Here is a 20277-nt window from a genome sequence, read left to right as displayed (position 1 = left end):
CTCTAGAAGGCAGTAGTGATCTGAAATGGTGTCCAAATTCATATCCCTACCAAATCTCCTTCTCAAAAAGAATGAAAACAAGAAAGATAAAAGGAAGATTTACTCTGCCAGTTAATTGCTAGCAAGGACAGTCAGAGGCGTTACCTTCTCCTTGCCACCCAGAGTCGAGTTTAAAAATGAAAACTGAATAATTTATGTGGGTTTGGTGTGAGAGACAGGTGTCAGAAACTTAAGCCCAGAAGTACAGAAAAGGGCAGAGTTAGTATCCCGGTTCCCCAAGACCCGGACTGCTCACCATGATGGAGCAGAGGACCCCACATGGGACAGGAAGAAGAGCAGGGCTTGAAAATAATTCTTCTCGAAATTGTACCAGGGAGAAAGGAGAGGAAGAGAGTCAGGGTAGGGACTGAGCTCTGAGCTCAGACACATCCCAGCTCCCTCGATGATGGTCTGAAGGGTGTGGTCACAACACAAAAGGACATCCTAGAGCATCCAAAAGCCTGGCACAATCTGGGAATCCCAGTGACCGCTGGCCTCACAAAATAATGTTGTACTACTTAGTTGCTCAGTCAACTTGAAAATGGAGGGTTTTGTTTGTTTTTGTTTTTGTTTGTAATTATTTAGGATTACATAGCTTTAAATAGTCAAGAGAACCATGTTCACAACACTGGGCATAGAGGTAACTGCTAGATTAAGAAAGGGAAGATTTCTTAAATCAATGCAAGAAATAATTTTTAAAGTGCAACTGTTAACTCTTTCCTCATTTTTCCTAATTTAGATAGTACCACATGTTGCCATGTAGAATCCTGAGATATTTGTAACCTCATACACTGAAAGCATTGTATGTCTAGTTCTATACTGAACATAGTACAATGTTTTATTCCTGGGATGTAGTTTTTGTGTAATTGTGCAGCTTGACCACAGCAGAATAGAAATTCATAATTAAGATGGGTCATGTCCCCAGATTGATCGACTGGAAAAATTCTGTCTTAATGGGGGAGGGTGCTTATGTTTTACTTCAACTGATCTGCCAGATGTTACAACTTAAAAAAAAAAAATCTTGTATCAAAAACTCTCTGCCACTGATTCCAAGTACCCTGGCATTTCTTTTTTCTTTAATATGGAGAATAATAATTACTGAAGTCCTTTCGAAGGGTGTAGGCAGAAGTTGAATTACTCCTCTGTATTATATTGGAATTGCTAGGATAACCCTTTCTCCCGTCTTTAACAAATGTGTTTGCAATTCTACAAAACTCCAGTTCTCTATGCCGTTTTCTGAAGAACTGAAACAATCACCATGAATTAGTTAACTTGCTTTCACCTCATTAATACTTAGCTATGAAATGCCTTAAACCACTAAAGGAATATTCAGACTTTAATGGCTCCATTAGACATTTTCTTTGTAAAATTTAAACTCATCCATAGGTGTCAGTTTCTAAATTGCTTGAATATTATGGTCTCTTCTGACATCTTATCACTTCCTGTAGAAGTACTGCATTTTCATACAGTTTCACAGTGGCACCAAGTATTACGACTAAGCACAAGACAGGAAACGAAGAGAAAAACGACCTATAAAAGACAGTAGGAAAGATGAAAGGTTATCTCAAGGTTTGTGGTGTGGACACTGACATTCACAGCTGTCCATCGACTTTGAACAGCCCTCTGACCTTCTGATTATCCCCTATGTTATGAGTCCCATCGTCTCAAAGTGGAACTAACAGAACTTCTGGTGTCCCTGCCCAACTATGATCAGCATCACATAGCAGGTGGCAGCTCCAGAGGTATTTTCATGCCCAGCTTCTGATCCCTTTCCTCCAGCCTAGGCAGCATGGCATCCTAGTTCCCTCTGCAAAAAAGACCGTATCACAGATAGAGAGGAGAACCACAAATAAACTATTTTCACTGGTTTCACATTTCTCTACATCATTCTATTGAGGTTAAAGAGGTCTCAGCCCATACAATTATCTGAATTCTTATTGCGGCACAGAATTAGTTCAGAAATTTTATGCGCTCCTAATGCATGGCCTCCCAGCTATTGCCAATTTTAAGAAAATAATATCAATCTTTTTCCCAGTGCCTCAAGCTGGAATCACAACCAATGAAAGAATTTGATTAGTCAAACAGGTTTTGTATCAGTGGCTGTAAATAATTCAATGCTACCCTTTAGAGGTCATTTGATGAAATACTGACAGTTTGAAGTCATTGGCCCTTAGTCTTCCATCTTATTCACCTCTATCTAGTGCCCAAACCAAAGAGAAACAGATAGATACATGCAGCAGACATGCCCCACATGAATATGTATACACGTAATGAACATGGCATAGGAAATTGCCAACATCAGTCTGGGCAGCCATATGAGCTATTTGGATGATTCAGAGGGGAATTCAGTCAAAGTGAAGAAGAACCCCTTTTCCTTTCATGATCTTTAATTAGGTGGATCAATAGAATAGCTGTCACATTTTGGAAGGCCATTAAAATCTGTTAATTAATTGGAAGTAAGGCTCATCAAAGCTAGGAGTCTATTTATGGTACTTGATTTTCTACCATTAGCAGTTAGGAAACTGAAGAGCTTTCATTTCTAATTTTACTCTTGTCTAATTAACTCAACGATGTCCCAGTCTTGTTTTTCTCATAAAGCAGTCACACACAATATCCAGAGCCACTAACAAGGCACCAGGACCGGGCACTACAGACCAAATTAGAACCCACGTCATTGGAACTGGGCCCACTCTTCATCCCTGTCGCAGTTTTTCTGCACTTTGAGAGTTGATGTCAAATTAGTTTATAAAGCACTTTTGAAAAAAGAATCCTGCTAAGCAGTATCATGAGATCATGGATTTAAAGTATTCCAGAATCAATCAGCTAGAAAGACCATTTCAAAGGCCAAACACATGTTAGTAATGCTGAATTGAAGGGTATTGCTAATCTTTATCCTTTGTTTTTATTAAGTTTCCTTATGCTTATCTTTGTCCATGCTCTCCCCAAGAAAGAAAATCCAATCTATTTAACCTCTCAATTTTCAAAACTCTGAAAGAGCAAATATATGCATACCAGGAACATGCATGTGGCTAGCTTCAAGCCAAGTAATACTATGTATTCTATTTCAGAAACAGCTCTGGAGTGTGGTGTCTCTTCTTCGTACTCTCCACTTAGGACACACTCCAGCACCCATTTAGTCAACATTTTTTTTAAAACACAAATTTGGTTTGAGGTACTTGGAGACATATAAATTAAAGAGCATGATCTCTATCCTCAAGTAACTCATGGGAGGCAATCACAAAAGCACTGAGAACAGCTACGAGGTATGCAAAAGATGGTCAGAAAGTAACCACCAGATACACCTGGTAGGGGTACCTAACTCAGATTGAAAGAAGGTGTCAAGGGAGACATCTTTGAGGAGATGCCTTTCATATAGCTATTGGAGAATAATAAGAAATTAAGCCAATGAAAACCCAGAGTGAGGCCATGTGGGACTCAGTGATCAGAAGGCAAGGGGATGGGCATTTCAGAAGGAAGGAAAACCTACACAAGAGTTCAGGGAGAATAAATGCCTGCTTTGTTTTGAAACAGTTTTTTAATGAAGGAATTAAGACCGAGAAATCAAGAATAAACATTTTATCAAGTTTTAGGCACTGTGTAGCATGTATTTCACACACAATGAAAATCTTGATGTATTTCAGTGCTGTCTACACCGTGGGGTCCTTGGAGGCTGACCTCGTGAAACAGAGATCCTATTACACCACAAGTAGTTTGCACAACGAGTCTCACACTGCATTTTCTTATTTGTTTTTCCTAACAGGAAACAGGAGTCTAAACCAGACTACTTCAGGTACTGAGGGTGGGACTTTTTTTTTAATTTGAAGGTAGTTAGGGACTCAAATACATGGTCTCTATTCTTACAGCTAACTAATGTGTTTCTAAGTGCTCTGAACCCTATCATGAGTCATGGAATAAAAACCATTGATGAGAGAGGTGGATAGAAAATTGAACAGAGGGTACTTGCAGAGAGTGGTAATTTTAGCACAAATGCCCCATTTGTCAACATAGATTACTGAAATGACAAGAATAGAACAACAAAGCACCTATCATGGAAAATAAAATGTGTTGTTAGATCTCTTCATTATCATCATGTGGTAGACTTTTTCAGTAAGTTTCTGTCCAAATCCCTCATCTAAATACCATTAACAATGTGCTCCATGAGGACCATGATCTCACCCCAGGAATGAGGCAAAAGGAGGCAAAAGCAAGGAGGAGACTGCCAAGAAGCCAGGCCAAGGACAAAAATATGTTACAAGGAGGAAATGGAGGAGAGAATAATAAACCTCAGAAAGAAAATGCCAAAGAAAGTTATTTTTAAAAATATTCTGGTTCTTAAATCAGCAGGCTGAATATGTAGCAGAATATGGAGATACTAGTTAGTACTGTACATCATCAGGAGGAAAACTTGATTTAATGGAAAACGAAATAGTCCTGGATACTATTGCTCATTCAGAGTATCAAATCACTATTCCAGGGAATAGTGGCAAGTTAGATGCTACGTGTAATTTTTTTCCTGTTTCAAGGACTTTTAAAAAAAATTTTTTTTAATGTTTATTTGTGAGACAGAGACAGAGCACGAGTGGGGGAGGGGCAGAGAGAGAGGGGGAGACACACAATCCGAAGCAGGCTCCGGGATCTGAGCTGTCAGCACAGAGCCCAATGCGGGGCTCAAATTTACAAACCGTGAGCTCATGACCTGAGCTGATTGTCGGTTGCTCATGTGACTGAGCCACCCCGGCGCCCCAAGGACTTTTTTATTCTAAATATAGGATTTTCAGTTTATCATTTTAAGGCACTTTTTCTTCTGATACAAATGGTGCTTATTTTGTCCTTTACCATGTTGATTTAGCAGGGTTTTTATTTATTATTATTATTCTAAGTTTTCAACAACAGTCAAGTTATTACTCCATGGCTGCAATTTGTCCAAGTATGACAATGTAGTCAAAATGGGATTATTTGAGGAGCCAAAAATGAATGAGGTTAGTTTAATGAATATGTGTGCTGGTGTTATTTCATCAGAGTTTTCTTATTTCCCTAGTTCAAAAGTGTTAGTAATATTTACTTAGCTATTCTTCTATTAACCATTAAAGCTTTGTAACATGCACTACCATGTAATTCTACTAAACTTTTTTTTTAATGAAAATATTGTTTCTTTTTTTTTTAATTAATCTCTATACCCAAGTTAGGGCTGTAATTCACAACCCAGAGATCAAGAGTTGCAGCTCTACTGACCAAGCAGCCAGGTAGGTGCCCCTAGATAAACTTTGAAAAAGAATTCTCCATCATTCTACAAGCCAACAAGCTGTTACTTAAAAGTTAAACTGTGCTCCTCACAGGTTTAATGGGAAGCTTGGTGTTGTTGTTGTTTTTTTTTAATTTTTTTTTAACATTTATTCATTTTTGAGAGACAGAGACAGAGCATGAGCAGGGAAAGGGCAGAGAGAGGGAGACACAGAATCCAAAGCAGGCTCCAGGCTCTGAGCTGTCAGCACAGAGCCCAATGCAGGGCTTGAACTCATGAACTGCAAGTTCATGACCTGAGCTGAAGTTGGACACTCAACCGACTGAGCCACCCAGCCACCCCAAAGCTTGTTTTTTTTTAAATGTCAATTTTCCTATGTTACTCTGATCCAACAGGTAAGCTAGTCAAGGAACATGAAAAGGCAACTATAAAACACCAGGGAAATACATTTTAACCCAAATAATTCAAGAGTGTGAGGTGTCATTTTCAATGTATTAAATTAGTTGACATATATGTATATGTATGTACACAAATGAAAATCTTAGCATTGGTAAGGATACCATTTATTCAAAAAAAGAGAATAGTGTAAATTGTCACAAATTTACCAGAGGCAATCAGACAATATCACTAAATAACTAAATGTGTACATCTATTTTGTAGTTAATTCTACTTCTAAGAGAATTAAGTTGATAATGAAGTTATGTATCATTAAAAAATTATCATGTATTGTCAGTATTGTCTTACGAAGTATTAAGAAACTTGAGCAAGGCCATACAGCCTTGCAATTGCTAAACTATGGGTCCTGATGAATATATTCTTCATCAGTTATACCCAAAGTTTCAGATTGCTACTAAAAAGACTCAATTTTTGAGTAAGAAGACTAAACATAGGAAAGAGATGACTGGTTAGAGAATAACACATAAAAATTTTCCTTTTTTATTGTTTCAGGAACTATTTTGAGGATAAGCCAAATAATTTTTCCCTCAGATTTCATAGCTTAATCATTCAGATTATTATAAACACTTTCCCCATATTAGGAAAAATCTTAAAACTTCTACTCAAAGATGTTGAGCAAATTAAAGGGCCTAGATCTTTCAATGTGTATCATCCATTAATTTTTCTGTTGTGGAAATGCGTGACACCACTTGAGGTCCTAACATCTCACTTCTTACCAGAAAGCCAGATGTGTTTAAAAGCATAAAATTTCACAACTACCAAATAACACCATGAACTGACCTTGATTCCTGTGCAGTGATTTCTGACACCAGTTCCCCAAAGTTTGGCCAAACTTCCCAAGTTAATGGCACAGTCGTCCATATTGCCTTTGGTTCAGACACCAGTCACAAGTTCCAGGTCTCTAGGCTACCCATACTTCTGACCAGTGGCTCAAAAGTTGGGGGCATTTCCATTACCCAATCACGATTTAAAATTCCCTGGAACAACTCCTATAATTCTGTGGAGTCGGGACAGGTCACCCTCCTGGCAGATCAATGTGTACACAATGCAGAGTATTGCCAACCAAATTAATTCACCTGTACTTTGGTATCCAGAATTCTTACTGGGGCTTTTGTACATAGGGTATAATTAAATCTTTGGTTGATAGGTTGAATTTCCAGAGGCCAGGCTAGTATCTTGAGACTCAAAGCCCCAACCCTCTAATCACTTGGTTGGTCTTCTCTCCAAGCCAGGCCCCATTCTGAGTTATCTGGTTTGCAAACACCACTGTATTGTCACATCATTAGCATCAATGATCAGGGCCACCATGACTAACAAAGAAACTCTCATCTCTCAGGAAATTCGAAGGATTTAAGGTACTTCCAGCAACCTGAAGCCAGCCAAATTCTTTTACACAGGATCCTCTGTCCTTCACAAGTTATTTCCCAACTTTCTCTCCTTCTCATTGTCATCGAGAAACTAAGAGACCTCATCTTTTAAAATGGATTGTGTTATTCTCTTTGAACAGATAACCCCCATCTCTCCATCTTCAAATGCAACCTCTTATGTTTTCTAGATAGGCTCTCCAAGTTTGGTACCTGTACCAGCAGCATCAGCCTCACCTCAGAGTTCAGTAAAAATATAAATCATCAGCTCCCACCCCAGATACACTGCATCAGAAACTTTGGGGTGATGCCAAGTGATCTATACTTTAACAAATCCTACAGGTAATTTCAATAAGCATGGAAGTTTGAGAACCATTGCTCTGGATCCCAGCCACTGGCCTGTCCAGACAACTCAAACCCAACCAGTAGAAAACCCATAATCATCCTCTTTTCCCCTCAAAGCCTTTTCTACTCCTGTTTTTCCTGTTTTAAGAAATAGCTCCATTAATTCATTTATTGAATAAGTGTTTCATTTATTCAGTGCTTATTATGCATTAGTAAGGACAGTCTCTATCCTCACGAAGGTGATAGTTTAGTAGAGGTAAAATAATAAAAGTCCTGTGTAGCCTGAGAGTTTGTGCCTAGTGACAGGCAAAAAACAGCAGCAGAAAAGCCAGGGAGAATTTCCCTGTAGAAGGGAAATTTAAATACTGACAAGGCAGCAAAGAACTACCTAGAAACATAAAAAAAAGAGGAGGAAGAGCATCACACAGAGGAATGTGCAAATGTACATGATTAAGGTTGGATGTACAGTGGCTTATTTTGGGAACTTGAGGAAGGTTCCAGCATATTAAAGAACATTGAGTGGGAGAGAGGGAAAGTGGGGATAATTAATATTTCATCTGAAAAAGACCATGCTTAACCTTGCAAGCCTTCCAAAGATTTTGGTGATTAGAATAAAAGCAAACATTGAATTATGAATAAGGACTAGTATGTTCAGATGTTTTGAAAGGTCACTCTGGACAAAGTGAGCAATTGGGAAAACAAGAGTATGAGGAAACCCAATAGGAAGCTACTTCTACAGTCGTCTCTAGGTAGGTGGATGTGGCTTCAAATAGGAGGGATGTGGATAGAATTGAGAGGTGGACCATTTGAGAAAGTATTTTGTTCTCCTAACCATACAACTATTATCCTTGATCCTTCTCCTAGGCTTTTCTTGTCAAACCATACTTACACTGATAATCCTTTGAAAATCTAATTTTCTTTTGGATCACTCTTCTGATTCCTATAGCTTAATCCTAGTCTAGCTTGATCAACTTTCCAACTTTCAGAGCTGTATCACAAGAGATCTCAGCAGTATATTTTGATCTTATCACATCCCCACACACTTAGAATGTTTTTTTTTAACCAACTGAAACTAGGCAAGAGTACAAACTTTATAACATGACTTAAAGGCCTTCATAAGATTCAACGATTCTAATCAAGGTGCATCTTTTAAAACTTCTCGCTTCCAACTCTGTTCCAGCTATCCTGTATTGTCTGGTACTTGTCTTCTAAATTGAACTTTCTTCTCACTCGCTGTTCCCTCTGTTTGGACAGTGCCTCACAGCTACCCACATATAGTCCACGTCCTGTATGTCTACTGAAATGCCGGCTAGACAACTCCTGTCCTGTGTTCAGCTCTTGGTATAGACATGACTTACATCCCTGGAATCCTTTGTCCTCCTGATTGGGTATAGTTGTTCATCCTTATTCTCTATAGCATTTTGTATCTCTATTTTAGGATTTGTCAGACTAGATGATAATACTTTTTTACTACTTCCCATCTCCTACTAGCTTCTTGAAAGTAAGAAGTGTATTTTCTTCATCTCTGTGTGCGGTGGGTCTTGACATGTAGTAAAGTCACAATAAATAATGAGTTAATGGAGTCAAATACTAAATTTAATCACAGCGCCTTACTTTTTAGCAGCTGTATCATTTTAGGCCATTCAATAACCTTGTGAACTTTGGTTTCTCCATCTCTGAAACCAAGGTAATACCCTGACTCAAAATTGTGTAACTGTTAATTGAGCATTTAATAATGGACACAGTTTTAGCCATCAATGATTAATAACTCTGGCATGCTAATATTTGATTTCTTGGTAATTTGGTTTCCTCTTCTATAAAATAAAGGTTTGAGTAAGTATGGCTTTTAAAAGGAGCCTAGTAGACACTGAGTAAGTGTCTAAGCACATGAATGAATGCAGACAAATATTGTGTAATTTTATGTTCCTTTGTCAAAAAAACTATGCTACTACTTTTTGAGTCCTTTTGAAACTTTACCATTGAGGCCTTTGTTACTCAATTCCTTCAATCCAGTGAAGAAAATTCATTTTCACTTTAATTTATTCAAGCTCAAAAACAGAAAATTAAAATCTCACATTTCTGATCTGAGAATAAGCTCTTGCTTTATAAAACAACAGACAGGGGCACCTGGGTGGCTCAGTCAGTTAAGCGTCTGACTTCAGCTCAGGTCATGATCTCGCGGTGAGTCCGAGCCCTGCATCGGGCTCTGTGCTGACAGCTCAGAGGCTGGAGCCTCCTTCGGGTCTGTGTCCCCCTCTCTCTCTCTGCCCTCCCCTGCTCGCACTCTCTCTCTCTTAAAAATAAACTTAAAAAAAAAAAACAGAAAAGTGTAAATGCAGTCCCTCTCAGTAGTATTTCCCATTTCTCTCCATTTAAAAAGCCAACTCCATACACACACCATTACTTCGTCATTATTTTCCAATATCCATGTAAAAGTAACTTAGACTAGATCAAATAGTGTCATCTTTCACTGTGTCAACAACCAGTGTAACAAATACAGGGTACAGAAAACAAAAATTCTATCCCGTAAGACTTTTGCAAAAACAATGGATGTAAAATAGGAATTTAGGAACAGAGTCCAGCTGCCCCACTATGTTCCTTGGGTATATTCAGCTTAAATATTAGTTTGGCATGCAATAATCAAACATCAACTCAGAACAAAACCCCCTGATCTTTTCATCAGTGATTTTCCCTCCTATTGTGACCTCTGTCAACCAAGGGTCAGTGCCTTAAGCAGCAATGGAAGGTGAGGTGGACATAGCTTCTGTTTCTTTAATCTGTACTTTACAGTTAAACCTACTTCTTAGACAGCTTTATAAAGATGCAAAACCAGTGTTCTTCCTCCTTTCAGAGAAATGCCCTCTAGTGATTAATAAAGGCCACAACATTTCCCATTATGCTAATTTATGCATAATCTGGTATATTTTAAGCTTTTATCTCTATTTCATATGTAACATGTTTGATGTTTATTCTATTTATAAACCACAACTTAGATTTCTTATCAACTTCAGGGGCTTTGGAAAACACAACAAAGGACAAAGAGAGGTGATGGTCTTCAGAGATAAAAGATTCCAAACCTCAGTTATTTCTTAAAATAGTCTCATTTGTTAGGGATATTTTCTCTTCCATTATTCATCTTTTAAGACCTAGGTTTAAGATTCTCAAAATCCTGCAGGAGAATCTGCAAATGTCTCTTCCCTTTGAGTCTAGACTACAAGTCTAGCCCATAAACAAGGGAAAAAGGCCCCATTAGACGTTCTCCTAGCTTTCTCCTGGCTGACTCCAGTTTTCAGGCATGGGGTCAGACTTACACCTCGGGTATCACTCATAGGAAATGGTTTCTCAATTATCAAAGCCTCCTACTCTCATACATGGAGTTGCTATGAGAGTGTGATGAGGCAATCTAACTTTGGGCAAGTAAACCCATCATTCTGTGTAACACAGATACCTCTTTACAGCTTTGGTAAACATGCATCTCTTGAGTACATATGTATTTCTCCTAAGTTGATGCACTTGTTTCAGTCCAAGTGCAGCTTCAGTCACAAAAAGAGCATCTATGTTCATTTCACTATAACTTCAAACACTTATAGTATTTCCTGAATTCTATAGACAGTACTCCTCAGAAATATTTAATAATGTTTTTCCTCTCCCACTCACTTGTCCTCACCCACCATAACTTTCACAGCAAACCTTCACTGACCAAAACACACAGCCACACACCCCCAACACTATTATACTTGGTCTTCTCTTCCTCTGTACTCTGGGCACCTCCTATCCCCACTTTTTGACATTTCTTATTTCTGCCTGCCCTCTGATTCATCATCACAAGACTAGAAGAGCCTCTCTAATGTAGCAAGACATTCCTTAGAAAATGAAGGCAGAGAAAAGATGAGGTCTTTTTTAGAGAACTGAAAGAATGATATACAAAATAAGTTCAGTAGATCACGATGTGGGTGGTTCCAAAAAACAAACAAACTCTGTTAGATTTTTGTTTTTACAAAAAAATATCATATCCATAAAGACAAGAGTACATCTGAAACAAGGTATGTGTACCACATTTTAGAAGTATTCTACGCAGTTAGAATGTGTTAATGGAGAATTAAAAGAAAGAATATGATAAGGGAGAAAAAAATTAAAGTGTTTTATGAACTAGGATCTAAGATTAATAAACCTAAAAATTGAGAAAAAGTTTACAATATAGTGGTTTAGGTTATTCAAAAGCTCAGAATGAAGACAGATGAAAGAATAGCATTTATTTCAAGGGCCAGTGGATGAAATGTATAGGGAGATACATAAATTCAGCTTAGCAAAGAAAGGTCCCCATGTATTAACTGAAAATGCAATTTTTCCATTAGAGGTTTATGATGTGTCTAACAACATATATACTGAAAAGTAAGCGTATATATTGAATGTATATATTGAAAAGGATGTTGTATGTTTTACCCCATAGGATTCTTACAACTCTAACATGTATTTTCCTCATCCTCTAGAATCTGACTTGGTGATCTAATCCCCCATTTTTGCCCAAGTTTCTTCCACACACTTAATTTCCAGGCTCAGGAGACCTGGATTTTGCATTGGTTATATGTATGTACTTTTTAACCTTCCAATGGACACGTAAGATTTACATGCAAATTTTATTCATGGTTTACAAGGAAAGTTTTGACTATATACCAATTCTATTACATTTAGTCGTATAAAGATTTTTTTATTTTACTTTTTATTCATTCCACAACATTGTGGGATAAACTTTGTTATGCAAGCATTTGATAGGGGAAAAAGCTGTGAAGAGTAGATACCAAGAGGTCTTTAGCTAACCTCTTCAACGTAGTGAACTCATGAAGCAGTTAACAACAAATGAAGAACCTTGGGACCAGCCCAGGCTTTTCTCCTCAATAGCCTTGAGAAATTGGACAAGTCAGTTATTTTACCTATGAAATGGAAGAACTAGAAGGGATGATGCTGATCTATTCCAGTTCTAGGGAGATCATCTAGTTCCAGTTTGCCTGAGACGATCCAGATATTTTAACTCCAAGTCCCAAGTCAGCAAATGTCCACAAGTCTCTAGCAAAACCAATGGTCAGCAAGAGATTATCAGGTTACAAAGTTACTAGTACTATATATTTATAAACTAAATGTGAATCAAGAAAAAGTGATTAAGTCCTTCAAATATTTATCCTTTCCAGGATGGAAAAAGGTAAAATTGTTTTTAAAAATTTATATGCCCTTTGCAATTTTATTTCAAATGGAACAACGTATATTTTTTTTAAATGTTTAAAAGGAGTATTACACATGGGCAGTAATCATACAAATCTAGACCAGATTGCAAAATATGAGAAGACAAAGAACATGTTTTCTTCTATTATGTATAGCTCTAAGGCTACCTCCACAAGAATGGTTGGAAGAAAGTACAGTGAAATCCATTTGACCTACAAGTTAACTGTGTGTCATTTCTAGGAATAATCATGAACCTGATTAGCAACACACAGTTCACTGGAATTTTGCAGTAACACATAGGCATATAAAAATCTTTCCCAATTTTGCCCAATTAAGTCATTATAATAAATTAAGGATGGGAAGGAGAAGGAGAAAAAAGAAGGGGGAGAGGAAGACAAAAATCTATATTAAGGGAAGGGGAAACTTTGTACACCTTGAGAAATGCTTCCTGAGCTGGAGGCCTCAAGTAATCATGGAGTCCTTCCTTTATTGTATCACCTCGATTTTTTTTTTCTGTTTGTTTGAAGCTGCATGGTTGGAAAAAACGTTTCCTCTCAGTAACTGTGACTTACAGCTATGCCAAAGAGAAAAAAGTTTTATAAATTATTCAGACTAAACTGATTTTGCCTCGCTTTTTCATTTACATGTTTAGACAGAATTCTTGAAATAAATCCATTTTTAAAAAATAATTCGTTAGGGATCAAAAAATCAAATAATTCATATAATTATTTTGTCCTCTTAGGAGTCTACTGTAAAGGTTTTACTGGCATGAAACCTAAGAGTGTAACTGTCTTTAGGCATTTAGAGTCTGAAAAAATAACCCTGGTGCAAACAAGTGTGAACAGTATATTCAGTGACAGAAATGCATGCATTAAGCCTGATCAAGAATAGTAAAGAATTTGCATCACCATATAGAGCTGTATGGCAATTCAGACAGCAGGGAGCAGAGGACATTGGGGAAAGTAAACAGATGGTTGAATTTCACCTGGAAGGGGAGGAGAGAGGAAAATATTTAGGTGGTAGTTTCCATTTCCAGTTGATATTTAAGACCTGGTTCCAGGCAACAATTGATGTAACTGAACCTTGACACTATAATGCAATTGACATTGGTCACTCGCCTCATTGTTTCAGGAATCACAAGAATTTTAGTACTTACCAACACTTAATGCTCAAATTTTGTAGGTGAACATCAGGTATCTCCTGACTCCAAGGTTCATTTCTTCTTGTTCTTTCCATCAAATTATCAACTGGCAGAAGACCAACCTTAGACAATGGTGGCAAAGGTGGAGCTTAGAGGATCCTGGGGTAACCTGGGGACTTTTCGGAACAGGACCTCAAAATGCCTTCCTCTACACCTGTAGAACTGACTCTTGCTTCGTCCTGCCAAGGTACAGCAGAAAGGCTTCTTAAACCTTAACATAGGGCAGGCAGGACTTTCCATGGATCAGCCTTCATAGATCTTGTCTGAATGTCATGCCCTAACTGTTCCTTCATGCTAGGTTTGATTCCCAAACTGTTCTTCATTCGTGTGTTCTTGGAATGTGTTCCTGACGGAGCTGGCTTTCTAGCTTGCCAATGCCAAACTAAGTGAGTCCCCGCCTGTACAACATGACTACACCTTTGTTTGTGCTATATACCTGAGTTGATTATCTGGAAAATTAGGATCATACGCACGATGGTAACTAGCTCTTGTAACTGCTTCAAAATTTTTGCTAAGTTTTTCAACTGGAGGAGGATTATTTCTAGGATGACAAGGAAAACAGCAGAATCAGACCCTGTTCTGATGCAGAAGCACTAACATATGAAAAAAATAGTCTCTGTGGGATTTTAAGATGCCTACAACACAGTCTGGAGCACCTTTAAGTATGTACTTTAAGCATGTGAATTTTATTTGCTTTTTAGATATTTTAATGCTTTGAGAATTGGAAGGTCAATTCAACTTCTTTTGTCAACATAGTGTTTGAATTAATTGTTTTTTTTAGCTTCCACTTATAGCTATTTCTCCTATTTAGAATATTACGAGGTATAAGGCGCATACTGGAGAGCCAGGCCTCTGCACTTCTCTTCCCTATATATTTAGCCCACTATCTCCCATAGCTACGAGTGTCAGGACCTCCAAACTTTATTGCATATTGGTTTGCATCACTGGGGAGCTTTAGAAATTACCTGAGCCACAGCCTAGAGATACTGATCTAATCCTGGGCATGCACATTTTTTCAAGCCCCCCCCAGTGATCATACAAAGCAGCCAAGGTTATCTATCTCTACTGCAGTGGCTGTCCAAATATGGTCCCTGGGCCAGTATCCTTGCAACAAGTGGGAATTCACCACAAATTTAAATTCTCAGACTTCTCACATATACCAATTCAAAGACTATGGACGTGAAGTCAAGCAATTTTTAATTTTTTTTTTTTAAACTAGGCTTCAGATGTAATTCATCTGCCATATAATTCACCCATCTCAAATGTACAATGGCTCCTAGTATATTTACAAAATTGTACAGTTATCACAACAAATTTTAGAACATCTCCATGATCTGAAAAATAAACCCTGCAGGAGTTAGTTCATTATCACCAATCCCTTCATCTTCTCACCTGCAAATCTGCAGACATTTACTTCTTGACATTTATTATAAATGAAATCAGATGACACATGGTCTTCTGTGACTGATTTCTTTCATTAAGTGTTTTTAAGTTTTATCCATGTTGCAGCATTCAGTGCTTCATTTCATTTTGGTGCCAGATAATAATCCAATGTATAGATACACCACAATTAATTTGTTGATTCATCAATTGATGGACAATCGGACTGTTTCCACTTCTTAGCTATTATGAGTAATGCTGCTACAAACGTTCATGTGCAAGTTTTTGTGTGGACATCTATTTACTATATATTAGTTATTACATTATATATTCATTACCTGATGGACAATTATATTGATTATTTCATATGTTTATTAATTTCTGTCTCTTCTTTGTAGAAATGTCTATGCAAGTTCTCCCCCCCCCCCCTTGTTTTTAATTTTGGTTGTCTTGAGTGTTGGTAGTATTTTTTAAAATTCCTAGCTACAAGTCCCAAATTACAATTTTTAATTTATCAGATATATTGATATTATTACATAGATTATTTGATAATTTATTAGATACATTGATATTATATAATATATATTACATTATTATATATTTTATTATTGATAATTTATTAGATATAACTATTTATAAAATTTTCCCCCATTCTGTGGTTTGTCTTTCACAATTTTAGTGTTCAAGATGTAAGTGTTTTTAATTTTGGTGTTACTCAGTTCATGTATTTTTTTACTTTGTTGCTATGATTTATTCTGTTTTAATAGTTTAGCTCCTATATTTAGATCTTTGATTCATTTTTGTGTATGAGTTGACTAAGGATTCAACTTCTTTCTTTCTCTTGAGAATATCCAGTTGACTCAGAAACATTGCTGCACCATCTGTGTTTCAACAAACCCTACTGGTAATTCTGTCACATGCTCAAGTTTGAGGATCAGTATACTGAATGTGCTAAATCTTCTCTTTCATCACTAGGACACCCTAAGCCTAGCGTAGAGGATGATCTTTTATAGAACATTATCTATTCTCTCCTGAAAATCCTATAAATAAATTACATGTATTACTCTAATTCTCCATTAATATGCAGTGAAAGAATCAACATAATTTCATGTATTAGTTAAGTTTTTGCAAAGGTAGACAAAAAGAGTTTATACCTTGTCATATTCTATCACGTGTTCTCCACCTTTGAGTATTCATGTGCATAGGAGTTCGCTTCCTAACTGTGCCTGTCTAGTCCATAAAAAGATTTTATCCTCTACATCCATTAGATTGTCCCATAAGACCACCCTAAGACTGTTCATGCATCAATAGAGGCTGGGCATGTACAAAAATCCTGTCAGTTGTCCTCTACCCTAATTTTTGTCACTTTAAGGGAAATCAATGTCTATTTATAATGCAAGGGGTGGTTTTGATGATGTCATGAGGATGTTATGTTTTCCAAAGCCAGCTCTATTAGTTTCAGTTCTGCCATGTTGGAAATGAATTTTTACACATGGCCAACGCCAGGGCCCTCTGTGAAGCATGTAAGATTTTCTTGAAAATACTGCTTTACCTTCATTATAATTTTTAGCATGTTGGAGAACATGGTTTGTAGGTCTTTAAACAAGGTATCTTGTGCTATGTCTTTTAATAGTGGCCCCAACAAACTGAAGTTATATTTGAACTTGAAAATTTTTTTAATCTAGTAAAATTTTCTAGTTATGTCTCCTGAGGCAAGGTAAATAAAAGCAAACATGAACTATTGAGATTGCATCAAAATAAGTACTTTGTGCACAGTTAAACAAAACTTAAAGACCACCTACAGAATGGGAGAAGATAATTGTACATGATGCATCCAGTGAAGGATTAGTAACCAAAATATATGAAGAACCAATACAAGTCAGTCAGTAGCCAAAAAAACAAACAATCCAATTTAAAAACGGGCATAAGACTTGACCTGACATTTCTCCAAACAGGACATACAGATGACCAACAGACACAAAGAAATATTCAATACCACTCATCCTCAGGGAAATGCAAATCAAACCCACAATGAGGGAATTCCCTCACCCCTGTCGGAATGCTTAAAATCAACAACTGAAGCAACATGTGTTGGTGAGAATGCCTTTCTTAAACTGTTGGTGGGAATGCAAACTGGTGCAGTCACTGTGGAAAACATTATTGGTTCCTCAAAAAAGTAAAAATATAACTACCATACAATCCAGGAATCACACTACTGGGTATCCATCTGAAAAATACACTAACACTAGTTCAGAGACATACATGCACCCTGATATTTATTGTAGCATTATTTATAATAGCCAAACTATGGAAATGGCCCATGTTTACATCTGTAGATGAATGGATAAAGAAGAAATGGAAAAATTCACACAAACACACACACACACACACACACACACACACACACACACACTGGAATATTAATCAGCCATAGAGGAAAAAAAAAAACAATTTTGCCATTTGCAATAACATGGATAGAGCTAGAGAGTATAATGTAAGTTAAATATGCCAGTCAGAGAAATAAAACACCATATACTTTCACCCATACATGAAACTTAATAAAATAAATGATATAAGGAAGAAAGAGACAGAGAGACAAACCAAGCATATTATTAATTATAGACAACAACCTAATGGTTATCACAGAGGATGTAGGCAGGGAAATAGGGAGAACAGAGGATGGAAATGAAGGAGTATATTCATCATGATGAAAAACTAAGATTTAAAAAATGTCCCATTTCATATAGCAAAGTAATTGTCATTTCTATCATGACTGGCAATTCTTATCAAGGCCACTACCTCTCTCCTAGATAACTTACTAACTACTTGAAAACTACTTAGAACTTTAACTGAACATATTCTAAGTGTGTGCCTGCCTCAGTCTTTTTCTTCTACCAACTTACTACAGAATGAAAAACACACCATTAGAAGTCTTTGTTTGGGTTAGACATTGTTATCTCCACATAACCTGTATTAGCAATAGCATCAGTATAATCACCGCCAGACTTATTCCACTGGTATTGGTTATTTACCTCAACACCAAGTATTTGTATGAAAATAGACTCATAAAGTTAACAGTTCAAACATCATGAAGTATGGATATTTACTTGAGGGAAGTAAAGGTCTTTTCATGGAGGCACCTTGCTGGCTAGCCACAGAAGGAAACCTTACTTTCTTCAACAAAGCATGATGAATTGGAGGGGCAGGGGAAAAAAAGGCATGAGTCCAACTTAATGTCAGAAATACATTATTTTTTAGATGTAACTCTGGAACCTAACATCACCTCTACAGTATTTTACTTTAATATACTAATCATTTGACAGTGCCTTTCCTCAAAAATGTCAAGTGAATTGGAATAGAAATTAATTTCCTTTTAGAAAACCGATGACTGCCACGTGGATTTACAAATCATTTTGTTTTCTCATCTCTTAAACTGAATTTAATCACCAATGGCTGACTTGGAAGGCCATTCCTTTGTTTAGAAAGCTACTTTCCTAATGTGTTCCTAGTGAAATATTACCTATTATACTCCATCATGGTTAAAAGCTGTTGGGTCTGAGCCTGCTGAAGATGATTGTATGTAATTATGCACAAGGTACAAAAAAATTAGTGTGATAAATCTGTCCACGCTTTCGGGTAGCCAAGAGAAATAAAGATGATCATTCTTAACAGAGCTTCAACCCAACAGGCCAACTACTTTATATTATTCATTCAGTTTGTAAAACAACAAATTATCGGCTTTCCTATATTTAAAAAGTCAAAATTTTCTTCTAAAATGTAGCCAATTTTCAATTACCTAGAGGGGGTTATACTTGGGCTTGGTTTCCTACAAGGCAAGTTAGGGCACAATCAAGGATTGTGAGGGAAAAGGTCCTTTGATGCTTCCTCTAGTCCCATCCCTCTCATCCATCTGTGGACATGGTTCAGCAAGCAGTCAGAGGACTTCGTTATTCCTTCCAATTCCATCAGGCACTTTTTCACATGCCCCTGCCTTTTCAGAAGTGATCCTTTGATTTCAGTATCAGAAAAGGAGATGCACACCATGTTTATAGACACCATGTCTGTGCACAAGTCTTCTCATGAAAGATGGGCAATTTTTAATCTCAGCTCTATTTCCTGCTTTAAATTCTCCATCACTCCTTTAAATTCAGTTCATGAGTCTAAATTTTTACCAAGAGTCCCGTGAATCTTCTCCTCCATATTCTCCTGTTATACTCTCTTTTATTTTCTCCTCCTGTTCTCTAGATCTTTTCCCATTTATGAAATAGACCTCTTACACACCCTGGTATTCAATATACATCAATTCTATTTCTTTATGTCACTCCTTTGCGACAGTCCAGAACAGAACTGTTCACTGGAGATCCTTCAGTATAAACACCAGCTGGTATGGTGTGCTTCCCACTCACACTTGTCTCAAGTTATCAGAACGCTCTTAGCACACCTGAGGTCAGTCCTAAGATTCATCCATGAACATAGTCAGTATAGCATTTACTGTGAGTAACAGAGTATTCTGGCTGCTTTCCATATATTGTATACAATCGTCACACGTATACATTACATGTATATACACATCATATGTATATATTATATGTAACAGTCACATAGATACCTATTTATGCATCACCTAACATCCCTATGAATTGGGAAGCAGTAATACCATGCCCATCTTACAAAGTGAAGACTCAGGAAAACCAACTGTATTGTCTAGGGTTTTAGAGTCAGTAACTTAGCACATGGGCATCCACCCAAGGCAGTCTTACTTCTGGTGTGCTCTGAACTGCTACCTGCCCCATAATGCATCACTAAGGTGCTTTACATGCAATCTAAACTTGCAGGTTAAAAGTCATACCACTCGACACTATTTTAACACATGCATGTGTTCAAATATATTTTTTCTCAATTACGTTTTCTTCCTGTCCTAACTGGCTAAATCGAGGCATAAATTTCCTAAAATTTTCATGTTAATGATGGTAGCAGTAACAAAGAGATGTATTCAATCTGGGCTCCAGAATTAAGTCGCTTTAATTTTTTGA

The sequence above is a fragment of the Leopardus geoffroyi genome, chromosome A2 (assembly GCF_018350155.1).
Source record: "Leopardus geoffroyi isolate Oge1 chromosome A2, O.geoffroyi_Oge1_pat1.0, whole genome shotgun sequence".
Lineage (NCBI taxonomy): Eukaryota > Metazoa > Chordata > Mammalia > Carnivora > Felidae > Leopardus > Leopardus geoffroyi.
This window is presented reverse-complemented; position numbering follows the sequence as displayed.